General features: G+C 33.7%; 1 protein-coding gene and 1 long non-coding RNA gene across 6 annotated transcripts in view; one reads left to right on the forward strand and one right to left on the reverse strand.

The window, feature by feature from the left end:
- LOC130666667 (uncharacterized) overlaps window positions 1-16,730 on the forward strand; it is a 215,993-nt gene that overhangs the window by 62,432 nt on the left and 136,831 nt on the right. For all 5 annotated transcript variants that reach the window (XR_008989724.1, XR_008989723.1, XR_008989722.1 and 2 more), the window contains exon 3: window positions 2,512-2,618. This is a non-coding gene — a long non-coding RNA (uncharacterized LOC130666667). The remainder of the gene's footprint in view (window positions 1-2,511; window positions 2,619-16,730) is intronic.
- LOC130666665 (uncharacterized) overlaps window positions 1-16,730 on the reverse strand; it is a 218,262-nt gene that overhangs the window by 2,164 nt on the left and 199,368 nt on the right. The gene's annotated exons all lie outside the window — the stretch shown is intronic.

The following is a 16,730-nucleotide window of genomic DNA, read 5'->3' on the forward strand; positions in this document are numbered from 1 at the left end:
TGCGCGAAAAAATACATCTGACTATTTTTCGGAGCGAAATTTAAATTTCTAGTGTAATAGAAAGGAAAAAAAAATTGTCCGTGATCTTTTATTGAACATTTTTCCTTTTTTTTTTTCTGCAAATGAACATTAAGAGTCGTGCACTTTTGGATTCACCAAACTCTCTTTCGATTGCCGCAGAGGTTGTCCAATCGTTTTTTGACTTCGCAGAGCTCAATAGTTTACCAATTGTAACATTTTCGAGCTCGTTGAGCTTGAAAATAGTGGGAAGTTTCGGGGTTGGCCCACAGGGTCAACCGTGATTCCAATTTTTTTGATTTATTCTGATAACGCTGTTATTATTTAACATTTTATTTAAATTATGCTTCATTGTTAATGTAATTAAAAATATACAACCACTTAACCCCGAGGAATTATTTATTAAAAATTTTTATTCCAATCATCAATTGGATTTATTATTTATTGTATGAATACCTAATATTTGTAAACGAATGAAGTTTATTTTTATTGTATTAAATGTTAAAACACCGAGTAAACATGTACAGAAATTTCCACGTACTGCATAACGTTTTATAAAATTTTTATTAACTCTCAGTGAATTATTTAAATTCAATAAATTTTTCAGCGTTATTGCAACGGTTAAATTTATTTTTATTGTTCAGTTTACAATAAAGTTAAATTTTCTCTTTATATATATTTATATATTTTTTTTTTCAAATTTACATTTAATACATTTTTTATCTCGAATATGCTGTAAAGTTACTCAACACCAAAATCCAGTGGTAAATAACATTTTAAAATATTGTCGTTATTTTATTGGAATGAAATGAATTTAAAGTAAATTTATTATTATTGAAAATAATCCAATAGATTAATTTTTTATCCCACATAAATAACAATAAAACTGCGTAGTGATAAAAAAGGTTTAAATACACAATTTATTTAAATGTAGAGAATAAATTATAATTTAAATGTGTTGCCGGTAATAAAATTTATTAGGATAGATCAGAGTTAGTGAAATATGTTAACAAATTGGACAGTTTGATAAAAATTAGTTAGACGAGAATCCGGCAGTTCTGCCGCGTACTATCACAATTTAGGTAGAGTAGTGTAATCGAAATCTAGAATGCATATATCAGCATTCACCCCTAAGGTCATATATAAAGTAGTAGACGTAGTATAGTTGAAGCAGTTGTAGTAGTATAGTATAGAGAGAAGAGGGTGAGAGAAAGTACAGTTATCGTAAGGTGTCAAGATAAAATCTTATCTTTATACTACAAAATTACATTTCCTTATAAAAGTCTTGTCTTTTTCTCTAAATGTGTCCTGTGAATTTATATAACGACGTTTTTCTTGGGTGATGGATAAACGACAAATGTTTGCAACCAATCTCTCAGGTGATTTTCTTTTTATATTCTCTTATATATTACTAGACTACACTTTTTATAGCTGATTCGGGTTCTTCTTCTTCTTCTTCTTCTTCTTCTTCTTCTTCTTCTTCTTTTGCTTCTGATTCTATTTAAACTTTTTATTTTTTCCCTCGTCTTTTTCAAAGTTACCTGTGATTTGTGATAAACGATATAACAGACAGTGTGTGGGAGCCTGTGATACTAAAGATTGATCTTATAAACTTGGACATTGTCCACAATGAAGTAAAACCTGTAACCCGAGTCATTTTTCTTTGGCTAACAGATCTGTCCTCGAGGTGATAAATCTGTTTATCATCAATTTAGTAAATAAAAACCGTCTGCGTATTGAACAAACGCGAATGTTCGATTCTTATCAATAGTGCTTGAGCTCCCAATTTAAACTTTTTTCAATTTTTAAAGTCAACTGATGTTTCCAAGTTTGCTAAATAATATAGAAGTTCAGAAGAATAAACTCGGTCGTAATATTGATTTTTTTCTTCGATAAACTTTTTTTATTGAGATAAAAGTACAGTTAATTACCGATAGTTCAAGGCATCTTTGATTTTTAATAAAAGCAATTATAAGTTTCGAGATAAATTTATGCCAATTATATTTTGAAAATATTTAAGTCATATTTACTATGCTATTCAATTATTTTACATTCAAGTTATTTTCATACATACTTAGTATATTTTAAATGTTTATTTTCTCATCGCAAAATATTAATTTCAACAGTAAATTAAACAACACTATTTATTTTACATTACAATTTTTTTTATTTAATGTTGTTTTTGAAGAGTATTTTATTTTTAATTTTTCTAGCCGTTGAAAATTTAAATAAAAAATCTGGATCATATTAATTACTTCTTAATTTAAAACATTTAACGATAGTCATTAGTTTGTGTTTCTTTCATCTTCTAGTCTTTTTCATTTTTAAAAAAATCTAGTATTACTTCAAAGACTACATTAAACTCATCAATCTTTTCAAGCGTATAATTTATATAAGAGCAGCTTATTTTGACTTTTTTGAAGCTTTTGAAGTTTTTGGAACTTATTGCGGTAAAAATTTAAATTTAAAAAATATTCAACTGACTGATTTTAGCTCGAGGTTTTAAGTCAAGTTCTGGGCAGATGCCGTACCGAGATCTCAGAAAGTCATTTCCGGTGTTTTGAAGATCATGTCCGAGCTACGCATGCTGCGGGTCACAGGTAAGTTTCAAAAATATGTATAAATTCAATATTATCTCGAGTTGCTGTTACCCGAGTCAAAAATAAAACTTGATTTAGACTTGGTATACCAAGTCAAAATTTGGAGCTGTTTTTTAAAAGACAAACTCGACTGTTTTTACGGAGATATGAAATACATCGAGTTTTCACCTTGGTTTAGACAACTGGCTTACTTAGTCACGATTTAAGACAAAAAAGTTGAAATCAAGTCGAAATTGACTTGGTTTAGACTTATTCGACTTAAATTATAAGACGAAAAAGTCAAAACTAAGGTGAAATAATTTTTATATAGCAAGGCGAAAGTAAGGCGAATAAATAACTTTTTTTCGACTTGATTTAGCAAGTCAAAAGTAAGGTGAATGACTATCATGCTCGAAGCAAAGACGAATAAGTTCAAACTAAGATCAAAAAATAAAAAATAAGTTGAAACTAAGATCAAAAAAGTTCAAAAAGTTGAAAAAAATTTAATTTAAGTCGAAAAAGTATGTACCTGAGGATCGAGACGTTTCTCACGCAGCGAAAATGAAAAAAATTCACGTAATTCGACTGCTTGAGGTAACGAGGGATAATTGGACGGATTTTTGCAATAACGTCTTAACTAACCTTATAAGTTAAGACGTTATTGCAAAAATCCATCCAATTGGGGGTGTCTGCAATTTTCGGTTGACATACAAGCATCTGCGCGAAACATTTTGGAAATCTAGATACAGTAGATTTTTTACTTTTCACTTCGTTTTTGTATTTTCGTTCCGCGAAAAACGTTCCGATCTTCAGGTACATGAAAAAGTCGAGATCTTATCGAAAAATCGTCGGCAAATCGATAACTTCAAAAGAAAATATGGTGAAGCGAGCCTGAATCAAGTTTTATTTTTGATCTAGGTAATTTCTCATCATTATTTGTTTTTTAAAATCACTCTTCAATATTTCCAATCAGTGTTGAGTGATTTGATATTGAAAAGCTTCAAAATCCAGATTTCAGATTTATAACAAAGAAACTATAGAACGTTTTTGAGCTCAGAAAGTTTAAAACTACATTTTAACAAATAAGTTATTGACCTCGTCGAGTTCAAGACATTTTTTTTATCATAAATCGAAACAGGTTACTTGAAGCAGAATAATTTACAATTTCATCGTACGGCATTATACATTTTCTTTCAAGTTCAAAAGTTATGTTTCGCGTTTATATAGATATTTACATAACATATATATCAGGGATGCAAATGTATGTGAGGAGTCTCAGTGGCCACGCAGGCTCCTTGCGTAGATCGTAAAATTTATCATAATATTTCGGCATATTAAATTTTTTATCAGGATACCTATATTTCATTTCCTGATCTAATTCAGACAAAGAAAGGCCCTCTGTGTTCCACCTCACTACATTTTATTTTCCATCTTCGAATATAAGTATTTTTACCGTTCGGGACAGGGAAGAAAAAGAGCCAGTAAAACATAAAAAATAAAGAAGAAGTGGAAGAAGTAAAGATGTTTTCTTGGGTTTTTTTTTTTCTTTCGCATTTCTATTCTCATATTCCAGCGCTCCGATCCTTCTTCCTGTCTTAAGCTTCCGCCTTGAATCTGATTTCTCCGACAGCATTGAATCTGAAAATTTCCAATAATTTGCACAGACTTAGCTCCAAGGTTGCGACTTCAGTGCTCGAATAATAATGAATCCTACGGATTATTTCGATCATTTTGACATTCCCTATCGTCTTCAATCGCTTACGTATTTGTATACATTTCGGCCTTGCTCATTTCATATAAATCACTTTTAAATAATTGATTAATTATCAGAACTATTATCAACAAATAATAAATTATCTTTTACATCGTCATTCAATATTAATATTGAAAATTGAAAATTGAAATATAAAATTTATCAATAGAACTTTTGAGTAGTCAGTGAACGTGATTTATCAGAGGAAAGTAATTCCTTTACTTTTTTTTTTGTTATTTCTTTATTTTTCTTTTTTTCATGTCATCAGAAGATCATTAGTCTTGGATGTTATTGAACAATCTGAGTCAGTAACATCAATCACACTTTGTCAGGTTAAAGTTGGTCGTTCTTTATTTTTAGCATGTCTATATACGTCTGACCAGAGAGGATTCACGTCATTGTCTGGTGCAGACACCTATACGATCATCTCTTGTCTGGTTCAACAGGAAAGTAACCGGAGTAAGCCAAACCACTGTAGAAACCGAGGGACGACAATCCAGTCTCGTTAGATCCTTTCTTCTTCACCACCTCCTTTTCTTTTTTATTTTTATTTCCTCCCTTGTCGAAATCCCTGAGGATGGTTTTTGCACCCCTGTAAGCTTTGTTCGGCATTGATCCAACCACCGAGATGTCCGTGTCGAGTAGAAAAGAATCTCCTGGAGAATAGCTAGGTGACCCTCCATGAATGTGCCTCCGAAAATGAGTACGCCGGTAAGAGATTGCTGATGTTCTTCCTATAGATACGATTAGGGGCGAAAACTCGTCGCCTATCCAAAAGCTCGTCTGAGATCTAGATAAAAAGGGACCGAAAATAAGAACCCACTAATGGGTATATAAAACCCAAAGTAATTCAAATATTCTCTACATTTTATACTTTATTTTCGGATACACTTAAATTATACTTATTTCTTTTATTTCCTCCGCCTTCATTCTCAACTTTTTCATTATCAATGAAGGAGAATAAGAAGCTGCTATAGCAGAGTAAATGAAAAAATTTTAATTCCGCATTATGGTTTCATTATTTTTTCCTCTGAAATAATTCACTAATAAGAATTCATTTAAGACAAGTAGACTATGTTGCATTTAAATCCCCCTGTAATGGAACGTGAGATTTTTTTAAGAAGACATTGTGGAGAGTAAAAAGAGGGCTTCAAAAATATATACACTGGGATGGAAAATGAAGCGGTAGACTAGTGGGTTGCTGTTGCGAGGGTTAAACCCCTTGGGACATCTCTATAATAATAATAGAGACGTCTATTGGCAGTTGTTGTTTTTGTTTTTTTCCTTCGATACCAATAATCCTGGAAGGCTTTTCACAATCATGTTGTATACTGTGTCATTATTTTTCACTTGCTTTTTTTTTACCCGTCAGTTTTTCACAACCGCGATATATTACAGATTCGGTGCATTGTCGTCAACTCACATAAACATGCGCGTAAATATACCATGCAAATGCGCACTACAAGAAAATGTAAAGCCTCAAGTATTATCGAACAAAAGTTTTCAATTGAAGAATACTTTTATGGCAGTAGTTTATGACGTGTAATCGGGTATATATTTCTAACTGTATAACATCTCCCGGGTATTTTATTGAAAATAACTATAAATAAGTAAGCAAACATCATTAAAACTTTTATAGAAGACTTTTATTCTCGGTACTTACACCCATTTAATCGTTTCTCCCAGTAAAGTTAGTCACCAAGTGTCGATATTCTTGCGGTTAACCAAGAAACGATTAAGATAGTTCAGTGTAGTAGTTAAATTTCCGACACAGAATGTTAAAGATAACTTGTGTTACAGTAATTACGTGCACTCAGACTTATTCAACTAACTTATTAAACGATTCAAAACTCTATTTATACATAAGATTAAATAATTAACAACACTTTGTCGAGGATGAAACAAAGAAACTTTGATATCTTTCCTTTCATGTAAACTTTTTAAGCTTGGAAAGTTTAATGATCTCGTTACAACAAATGACAAATCAAAGACCGTACTCTGTTTAATTTAAAGTCCCTTCTTTAATGCCCCTTTTAATACTTTATCCCTTATAAGGCACATTCGGAATCTTCCGAGATAACAAGGGCAAGAATAATAAAAAGGGTCGCACATCCCTTTTAATGAAAACTCTCCGGGTCTACATAATTTTATCAGAGTATACAATCGTAATGTTAAGTTGTGTACCCGACAATAATACCCATTAAAAGAATGACGACAAAAAATAATGGAATAGAATAGAGCTCGAGTAAGAAGAGAAATAAAAAAAGAACTAGAGTAAAAAATAATAAAAAAAAAAAAACAATGTTACAAAGAGGTTTAAGCCGCAGGCAGGGTTTTTTGTGGGTGATGTATGAAGAACTAACCGGTAGTAGAAAAGTCCACCTTTTACGGAAGCTCTGATACGTATATAACCATGATGAAGTTTTGGTACAGTCCTCCTTATTCTCTAGCTCGAATTGTCGTCCGAGCTCTGCTGAGGGCATTCTACTCCGCCGTAACTCCTCTTATATTTAAACTTTTTCTCTGTACACTCCCATGTCCGTTTGTCGTGCGCTACCACCTCTAGTGTGTTTCTTTTTTCCTTCTCGCTCGACTCATCTCATCTATCTCTCTGGATTCTGTCTAGTCGGCGCCAAGTCTCGCGACTCGTTTGTATACAAGAATTGTTCACGTTCGCCTCTCACGTCTCTCAACCCCTTTCTTTGGCGCCACCATGCATCTCTTCTCTTCTTATGCTCGGATTCCTTCTTTTTTATCTTTTTCATTCCTCGTAATTTTACAATATTCATTCCTCGACTGGGCAACTGGACTCTGCATACAAAAGACCAAAAAAAAAGCTGCACGTTTGTCGTACCCGAGCCAATGTATATTTTAAGCGAAATTGTCTTTTCCTTGGCACCTGTCATCCTTCTAGTATTTATGTACATTTATATATACATCTTTATATATAGATGTAGATAAATACAATTATAAACCCAGGGAATATTTGAATTTGTCTCTGCTAAACTAAACAATTTAACACTTTTCTCAAATGTTTACTCACACTTACGAGTGCGCTTACGCGAAATAACTTTAATGCTTAATAAAACACAATACGAAAATTCTCACCGGTTATTTACCCGCGATATTAATGGGATATTATTTTGTGAGCCGGTTATTGTATGTACTGAGATATGTTGCGGCTGCTGTTGTTGCGGTATCAACTAAATTGCTGTGTGCACATAAAAAATTTATATTTAAATTTAAAAATAAAATTTATGATAAATTGTACATAAGTTGATCCCTCCAGGGCTATATCCGGTGTGATACCAGAAAGCAGTAAAAGCTGGGGAGAAACAGGAGGAGAGCAGTTGTATGTGTACAGAGAACCAAGTAGTATAGAAAATGTTTGCTCCGGCGCCGTTGTGACATCAACAATAGGGCGTTTTCCGTAAAACTCGGATGGAATTTTTTCCACGCGATGTAACGAAAATTTTTTTGTCCCTCTTTTAGTTTCTTTGCTTTTTGGTGTATATCTATGTATATATATCGTATGGCTGTGTTTTGGTGAGGGTGAAAGATACGACGAGCAAAAGAAAAGTAAAAGCTGAAGAGACCACACGTCGGAAAGTTGGACGTACATGTCCGTGATGTGAAATGCGACTGCACGTGTCTTTTGTGCGTAGCAAACCAGGCGAGTCAGTGGAAAAAGAAATTCTTCCCTTTATTTTTCTTGGTCTTCATTGGAAGTAGTAGGAAGCTCGTGCGTGCGTGCTAAAGAAACAAGCATGCATTCTCCAAAGCTAGGAAATAGCATAGTCTGGTACTCTCTTTCAACTTTAATGGCAGCTTGCCCGTGTCCCACGCAATCTTAAATCTCGACGAGGCCGTTCATCCCTTAGGCAAATAAATGTGTGTGCTACCTAAGAGTGCGTGTGCGCAATTTATTATTGCTTTTTTTTCTATTCTTACAGCTGAGATAACAACAATCTTACTGAGAACTCTTTAAATTAAAAGATAAAGAAAAAACAATCCAAACTTGAAGCTAAATATTTATTTTAATAAACTTTTAAACAATTAAACCGTTATAATTTGTCAGGCTCTAATATCCCAGTGGAGTTTTGAGCGTACGCGTGTTAAAGTCGTGGTTTAAGACCTCGATGAATTAATTTGGTAGGGTGAAAATTGGCGGGAAGCTTGGGCACAGCTCGTAATGTAGACCAAATTAGGAGAGGGCTGTATGTAACTCTGCATCGGGATCTCGATTAACCCTTTTCCCAGTCCGTAGCTCGGCTGTTGGCATGCTCGGTTGCTCGGCTGCCTGTCCTCCGGACGCGGTAGAGAGAAGGACTTGGTTGGCTGCGTTGTCCCTCGGGGGCTTAGTTAAATCCTAGTGGTGCCTTACTTTACCGTTCCCTCAGGCCAATGTTTCAAAATTAATGCGCAAAGTTGCCCTTGCGCGGCAACTTCTCAGGACCTGCCAGTGAATACCGCCAGACGTGTCTTTGTCTCTACAACTCTGTCTCTACTACGTCTTTTTCTTCAGCTGACAGCTAAACTTTCCTTCTCATTCCTCTTTTCCTTTCTGTTTCTCTCAAATAATCAGATAAATAAAATACTTTCAAATTTAATAATAAAACTTTTAAGCTCTCTAATTATTTAAAACTCAAATAAGACAATTCCGCTCACGTTCTCGATAAATTTTTCATGAAATCATTACCCTAGTAGAAATGAAATTGAGTTTTTGTCTAGTAACTGGCCAGTTTTACTAGACTTAAACCAGAAACTGGCCAATGGAATCTCTAGTTTTTGTCAAGTAACTGGCCAGTTTTACTAGAGATCTAAGAGAAACATGGCGGCTTTCAAAAAACTGTCACTTAAAAATTTTAGGTTTTGAGGTTATTAAAATTATCAGTTACTCGGAAAAATAAAACGATTTTTTAAAAAATACCCAGACAAATTAAAAATTAATTCAAATTAATGGATCTTTCTCCGAATTACTCCAAAAATTTATATGCAATAGATAGACAAATCTAACCTGAAGCATGGATATATAGATCAATAAATAAATAAATATTGATCCGCATTGACAGACATTAAAAATTAAATAATTAAAATAAATAAATAATAACTTAAAAAAAAATAATGATTGACAAACAAAATTACTATAAAATTTATTTATTTAGTCTTTCATTGATTTTAATAATCAAACTTTAATTTATGAATATTAAACTATGAAGACGGTAACATCATTATAGGGGAGGGAGGGGCATAAGGGGGTACTTTAGGAAATACCAAGTTTTCAAGGACTCAAATACGCTAAATCTTTTTTTTTTTAATGATATTCAAAGTAAATAGAAGAAATTTTCAGTTACCGTTAAAAAAAAAAAAATTTTCATTTCTGCGGGCAAAGTGAGGTACCCCCTAAAAAAGGTAAAAAAAAAAATTTCTGGATTTTAAACGAATTTGATTAAGTTGAATTTCTTTTTAAGTAATTTACATGAAGAAAAATTATATTTTACATGTTTATTGGATACAAAAGAAGAAAAAAAATTTTTAATAGTTTTTATCATAAAACAAACGTCATTAATATTTTTCAACTGACAATTGATTTTTGAAAAAGTTTACCAAAAAAAATTCAAAGTAACGCTTAATTATATTTACAGAAGTGATTTTGGAATGTTTAAAAACCATTTAAAATATAAAATTTTTTTTTATCAAATTTTGGGGGTACCCCGTTTTGCCTACCCTACCCCCTTTTGCCCCCCTTTCCCCTAAATGTAATTAATAAATCATACTTAAAAATTAACTATAATTAAAATAATATTTTTATATATAGCATATTATAAATAGCATAAATAATTAAAATAAAAAAATAGCAATTTTTAATATGGGTTAAACAGGACAAAACTAACACACACATACACACTAGTACAAAAAACATATTAGTGTGACCAATTTGTACGCCTTAATTGTAGGTGGCGGGATTTCTAGTTTTTAGCCGAAATCTCTGGCCAGTTACTGGTTTAAAATCGATTAAAGTCTAGATTATTTTTACTAGGGTACTACCATTGCTGTTATTTATTCAAATAATTTCAACAATTATTATTAGTATTACTATCAATCCTCGAATGTTAAATCTATTGAATAATAATGACGTCGCGCTTTAGTCACTCGTCAAATTTGAAACATACGACGACACAGGATTATCCTCGACAACCCTGTCAATGTCATGACGAAGTGAATAATAATACCGAACTGTATTCATCTCTCGAGAGACCCGAACTATTTGTCATCAGCGATCTGCAATCTTGCTCAGAAGCTTCAATGTATGCACGGTATCTTGCATCCTCTGCTCATCTGGATCTTCCCTCTACATCAACGTCCGTATGTGGGTCTCTCATGTACTCCCGCTTCAACTAATAGATGAAAGGGTTACGCACGCGAAACTGTCATGTATGTACAAGTAAATTGACCAATCATCATTAATTCTCAATGTATATAGTGTTTCTCTCAGTAGTGTAAATAGAATAGTCATCTGTCTCTATATAATCCGGGCGAGTTATACTAAGGGTATCAACCCTTTGAATTTGATTCAAGATTCTCTTAATCTATCTGCATATATGCTATATAGTTTGTGCTTTGTATTCCTTGCATCATGCTGTACTTGTGTTACCCTTCATTTCGATAAGTAATTGGGAAATAATGCTCAATAATTTCGATTGATTAATTATCTAGCTTACACAGCACTAATTGAACTGTTTTAATCAAATCAATATCGGAGTTCCAAGCCGTCGTAAATAATAAGAAAGTTAATTTTTTAATGAGATATTTTGAATACTTGGAATATTCAGCGCCATGGGTGGGCTTTCTAATGTAATTTATCTCGATGGATTCAATCTTTGATCATCTGAATCTTACTGGAGCACGGCAATGATGTCATATCAACATGAACACAATTATCAGCGTAATTATGAGCTTAAGTTTGTACTGACAATTTCAAACACCTTTGTCTTGTAAGTCCCCACATAAATCCTTATGTAAGATAACCTAATTAGTGTCTACACGAACAATCAGACAGAGGCAGAGACGATACACGAGAAATAACGACTCAGAGTGAAGGAAAAAAAAACAAAGCAAGTATTTATATTTTTTGCTGGATTTTCCAGACGCGTAAGTCAATTATCGTTGTTGTTAGCCTGCCCCATAATGGCCATTATTTTTTCTGCTGTTAGAATGTAAGAAAAGAAGCCAGCACGGGTCGGATATGAAAAGAATACCGGTTGCTCTGGAAAGGGCGGTGCATTTTTACAACCCAGCAATACAACGAACGAAGGAAAGAACGAGTGAGGGTAGTTTACTTGAGGGAATTTCGGTCCCGCGTCCATTAACCCGGCGTATCGTATTTCAAAAATTCACGCGGAAGTTACGATAGTGTGAGAGCCCGCACGCGAAAGTTACTTAAACAAATTTCCAGTGAGAGTAAAGTAACGGAGAATTCTCGGCTCTCATGTTCCCAGTTGTTTTGTTGCCAAGAGCGACACCCGAGGGAAATAGAAATTCCACAACTCTGATGCTTGAAATATTATATTGAGTGTCATATTATTACTGTGTAACTCTATTTGATGTACGTATAGATGTACACATAAATTTATTAATATTTACAATCGGACTCAGATATATCACAAGAGCTTTCATTGCATAATATCTTACCCTCTGCCAGCCTGTCAGATCTTATAGAAGATCTGACCTTGGGGCAGCTTCCCTGTTTGGGTTCGATATCATTTAGAATTTTGTAAACCATTTAAGGTAGTTGTCCTGCTACAATATTGTCAAAAAGTTATGAGCCATATACGCAGTAAGAGTAGGTTAGGTAGTAATTAAAACGAGACATTGCTTTTGTTTGATACTGTACCCGTGAGAAGTTTACCTACACACTACTCATATATGGTGTCACGACTAAATATTTGACCCTAAATATCTAACGTCAAAATATCTAAGAAATTAGATCTAATCCAAAAATATCTGATCAAATCATCTAATGAAGTTACTGGTGTAATTGTTTCTGATAGTATTGCTACTATCGTAGCAATTTTAAATGTATTTGTATATCTATATCTAGTCAAATTTACTCAGTATAGGAATACAAACAGTGTCACGACTAAATATTTGACTCTAATATTTTGTCATTAGATCTTTTGTCGTCAGATATTTTGAATTAGTTATTTAGTCATGTAACACTCATATATACGTATACACAAATACTATTGAACATTTTCTTAAATTCAAATTTGACAACGTCGCATATACTCTGCCGTTTGCTGTATAGTGTACTGAGTATATGTTTAAATTTACCGCTCAAATAATACTATGTATACTCGCGTACAGCGTTGTCAGATTGTTTTTTTCCTATCCACCGACATGCATATTTTTTCATTTATTGTTAAACTTTGCGTTGCTATATCTTAACAATGAGATGGTGAATACTTTATTTTTTTTTTTTAAATAAATTCAGGACAAATTCATTAATTTTCTGTTAGTTTTCCAAAAGTTTCTGACTGTTAGTTTTTTTTATTAGAATCACGAACGCGACTTGAAACACATACTTCTCATTGCTCGCAATGTTAATGATACGAACTTTGATTAGAAATAATTCAAATTAGAGATGGTCATTCGACTTCAAATTTTAACGGTACTTGTATCTTAATACGCTTAATAAGTATAAAAATTTTTAAAACTCTGACACTATGCCCATCACCCGACAACTACCTTAAATTATTATAGTATATTTGGTGGCCGCGATAGAGTTAGCAGAAATGTATGTGACTTTTCTCACATAAATGATGCAATTACCAGTTTCAACTCCATTCTATACTCTCGTGACGAGGCTTTTTTCATATCATATATATTAAAGGTACGTGTACTCTGCCACTGATAAATCTACTGGGCCAGGCGAAGCTGGTAAAAATAAAAATATAAAGTCATCCTGCCTTTCACGTAACGAAGAGATTCATTTCAGCTGCACTTGTAGTGGTTTCCTTTGCAATTCGGAGACGAAAATAAAATGTGAGCGCTTAATTAACGTGCTGTACACAGAAACTATAAATACTGTATGAAAAGTATAATCTCATTTTTTTAATTATCTGTTTTTTTATCGAATTTTAAATCACTCGAGCGTCATCTCAGCGTTTAAAAATTAAATGTTGTTTTTATTTTCATTAAAATAGATTAACCACCCGAAATATCTTCATTTTTAAATTTAATTTTCTCAAGTTTATTACAAAAAAAAAAAAAAAAAAAAAAATAGGAATTATTTTCTTGAAGCAGCGTTCATAATAAACTCGTCAGTTGCACCAGAAACTTATGGAGTGTGCAGAAACTTTTGAGCGGCAGCAAATTGATCTTATAGGATACTAATTTAAGGAGACTTATATACAAGAAGAATTGAATTATGCGGCTGGAAATTTAGCTTGCATCGATGAGTAATTTACGAAGTAAACTCATATTGTCGAAGGCTGTAACACTTGCATCATAAGGGTTAAGAAATTTCCACAGAAGCATCATCAGCGTGAGAGAAAACTTTCTCGATCAAAGTATCGGAACATGCTGCAGCATTTCGCACGCATAGCAACTTAGTTTCCGTCGTCTTGTGGTATAGAAGATCGAGTCTAGTCAGCGGAAGAGAGAGAAAGTAAGGGTGGTTGAAGGATGATGCTGTGTAATGAGTGAGTAAGTGAAATGAATGAGTGAGCGAGTGAGTGAACCACGAGTCTAGACTTATGAATTATCATGTCAAAGCCGAGCTATAGAGTGAGGGTCGCTTGGAAATAGTCGTACATCTGAATCAGCTCGATATTTATGCGAGTTTGAATAATTTACTGGGCAATACGGCCTATTCAGTACCAATTCATAGTGGTTCAGATTGAATATACAATCTCTTTGAAAGTTTTTGAAAAACAATATATATATATTAGTCTAACAGTAATTAATTTGGATGTGACGTAGCAAAATGTATCCTAGTATTGGCACTCGGACTCTTTCAGGATCTGATTCTTTGAGAGCTAAAGCTTAAATGATTAACAATAAACGAGTGATATATATGTCAATAGAACGTAATCAAGCAACTCAAATATGTGTTCAGTTTTTATATTTTCATTGCAACCATGCATAGAATTATAATTAATGTTGAAAGAAATCACTATGTTACGTTAGGGTTTACGCACAAACTACACTTGAGGTGTTTATGTGCAGCTTCTCGTGAGTCTGACTCTACTTGCTCAGATTGAGACTCATCTGTTATAAAATTACCCGAACTGGCCTTACAATGTAAATTAATACTAGTACGTAGCCTAAATTGTGTTCGGTGATGTTCTAGATGTCCTTGAATTGCTGGATTGGTCCTCCGAGATACCCCCGTTGAACCTGGCAGTTGTTCCTGGTAATGAGATCACTCTGACGCTTAATGAAAAGAGGGTGGACGGGTGATCAGAAGAATGCACTCATTTGTTACTCGTTGTTGTATTATTTATTTAAAACAACGAACTCACACTGCCATTATTATCAATCACACCGATCACTTCTACCTGGTATTGGTTGACTAAATGCTTCAATACCACAAAAAAAATGTTACTGTAACTACGTGTACAGGACCTTTATCAATCGTACTAAATAACAGTCTGATTTGACCCGATAACCGTACAATATTAAATAATTGGTGTATTAATTAACTAATTGTAATTAATACACGGAATATAAGACTGAATTAACTAACTGTGATTCATTATAACGTCTAGATATTTCTGACTTTATATCTGGTATGCAAGCTACTCGTTACAAGACTACACGCTCTTAAAGTAGATGATATTAGCTTAAGCTAACAGGCCCTAAATCGGACCTAATTTTAATTTTTATCAGGTCCTAGATTGAGCCCGCAAGTGCTGAAAACGGAAATTTGTAGCACCTCAGGAACCAAAATCGGACCTAATTTAACATAGAAACAGACTCTATTTAGAGCCTCCAAGTCCGAAATAGGTCCAACTTTAGAAGGCTCTAAATGGGCTCTAAATTTTGACTCGGGTTATTGTATTAGACTCGGCTAATTATGACGAGAGGTGCCAAAAGAAGGTCGCCATAAGAAGGTAATTTGTCAAAATATACACATTGGTTTGATTTATTAGTTATGATTATGACAGAGTATTGGGACTTTTGATTTACTCATTTTTACCGAAAAAATATTAAATGGGTGAATCGGGGGTCCCGATAAGTGGCCTTGACTCGTGGCAGTAACTGGTAAGTGAATACCTCAACTTTATGGATGAGTACGTGGCACAGTTATCATCTGCCCGGAAAACTAGTGGCTATCTATGCCAGCACTGCCACGAGGTCAGATCTTCTACAAGATCTGGCAAGCTGGTGGAGGGTAAGATGATATGCCGTAGCAGCTCTGGCACACAACCTCTAGCAACGCTAAAGCTTTTTCCGTCTAATGGCCCTTCCACACGATTGGACTTTTCATCCAACTTTTATCAACAGCACAGTTAGTCCCGTAAGAGAGGCAACTTTTTTCAAGAAACGTTCTTTGAGTTTGGTGCCCACGTCGTTGCTGGTAAAAATAAAAAACTACAAATAAAAAAAAATTGAAGAACAAGAAAAAAGAGATGATGTATATGGAGCCGAACACGAAACTACTGTCTCTGTTAAACTTTTAAAAACTCCATTTTAAGAAATAACAATTACAAGCTTAAATTTTTAATTCTTTTGCGTTAAAAATTTTTACAACTGTTTAAATATTAATTCTTTAACTTTTTATTCATGAATTCATGGATTCCACGTGGAATCGATTTATTTACGTTGAAAAATGAAGAAATTCCGTGAGTTTTATGAAAATAGCAGACCGACGGACAGCTGCGTTGGTATTTGACGTATGCAGATATGCATTCATATAAAAAATATATAACTCTACATCCATACATTTATATATACATGTACATAGACTGCTTATTATGCATTTTCACTTTGCTCGAAAAATATGAGAGGAAAGAATAAAGTACTTGCATTTACTATGATATACTCTCTGCTCACATACGTGCCGAGTGCGCGTATATTTAATGCCCTTGGTGATGTAAACAGTCTTCATTGTATACTACTGGCACTCGTCATAGGTTCGCTTTACAATTTTATTTCCCGATTTTACGTCGCACCGAATAATGGAGGCAAATGGCTGTATGGAAAATACAAGAGATGAGGAGAGAATGAGTTGTTGGGCGGGTCGGGAGGCAGTTACGGTATTGGCACCAAATCGAACGACGAGTTTTACGTTTGCCTTTCACAAAGAACTTGATGTTGAAGCCTACATATGTACAACTCGAACCGGGAGAGTACGTCGATTATGTGTATAGTAC

The sequence above is a fragment of the Microplitis mediator genome, chromosome 4 (assembly GCF_029852145.1).
Source record: "Microplitis mediator isolate UGA2020A chromosome 4, iyMicMedi2.1, whole genome shotgun sequence".
Classification (NCBI taxonomy): Eukaryota; Metazoa; Arthropoda; class Insecta; order Hymenoptera; family Braconidae; genus Microplitis; species Microplitis mediator.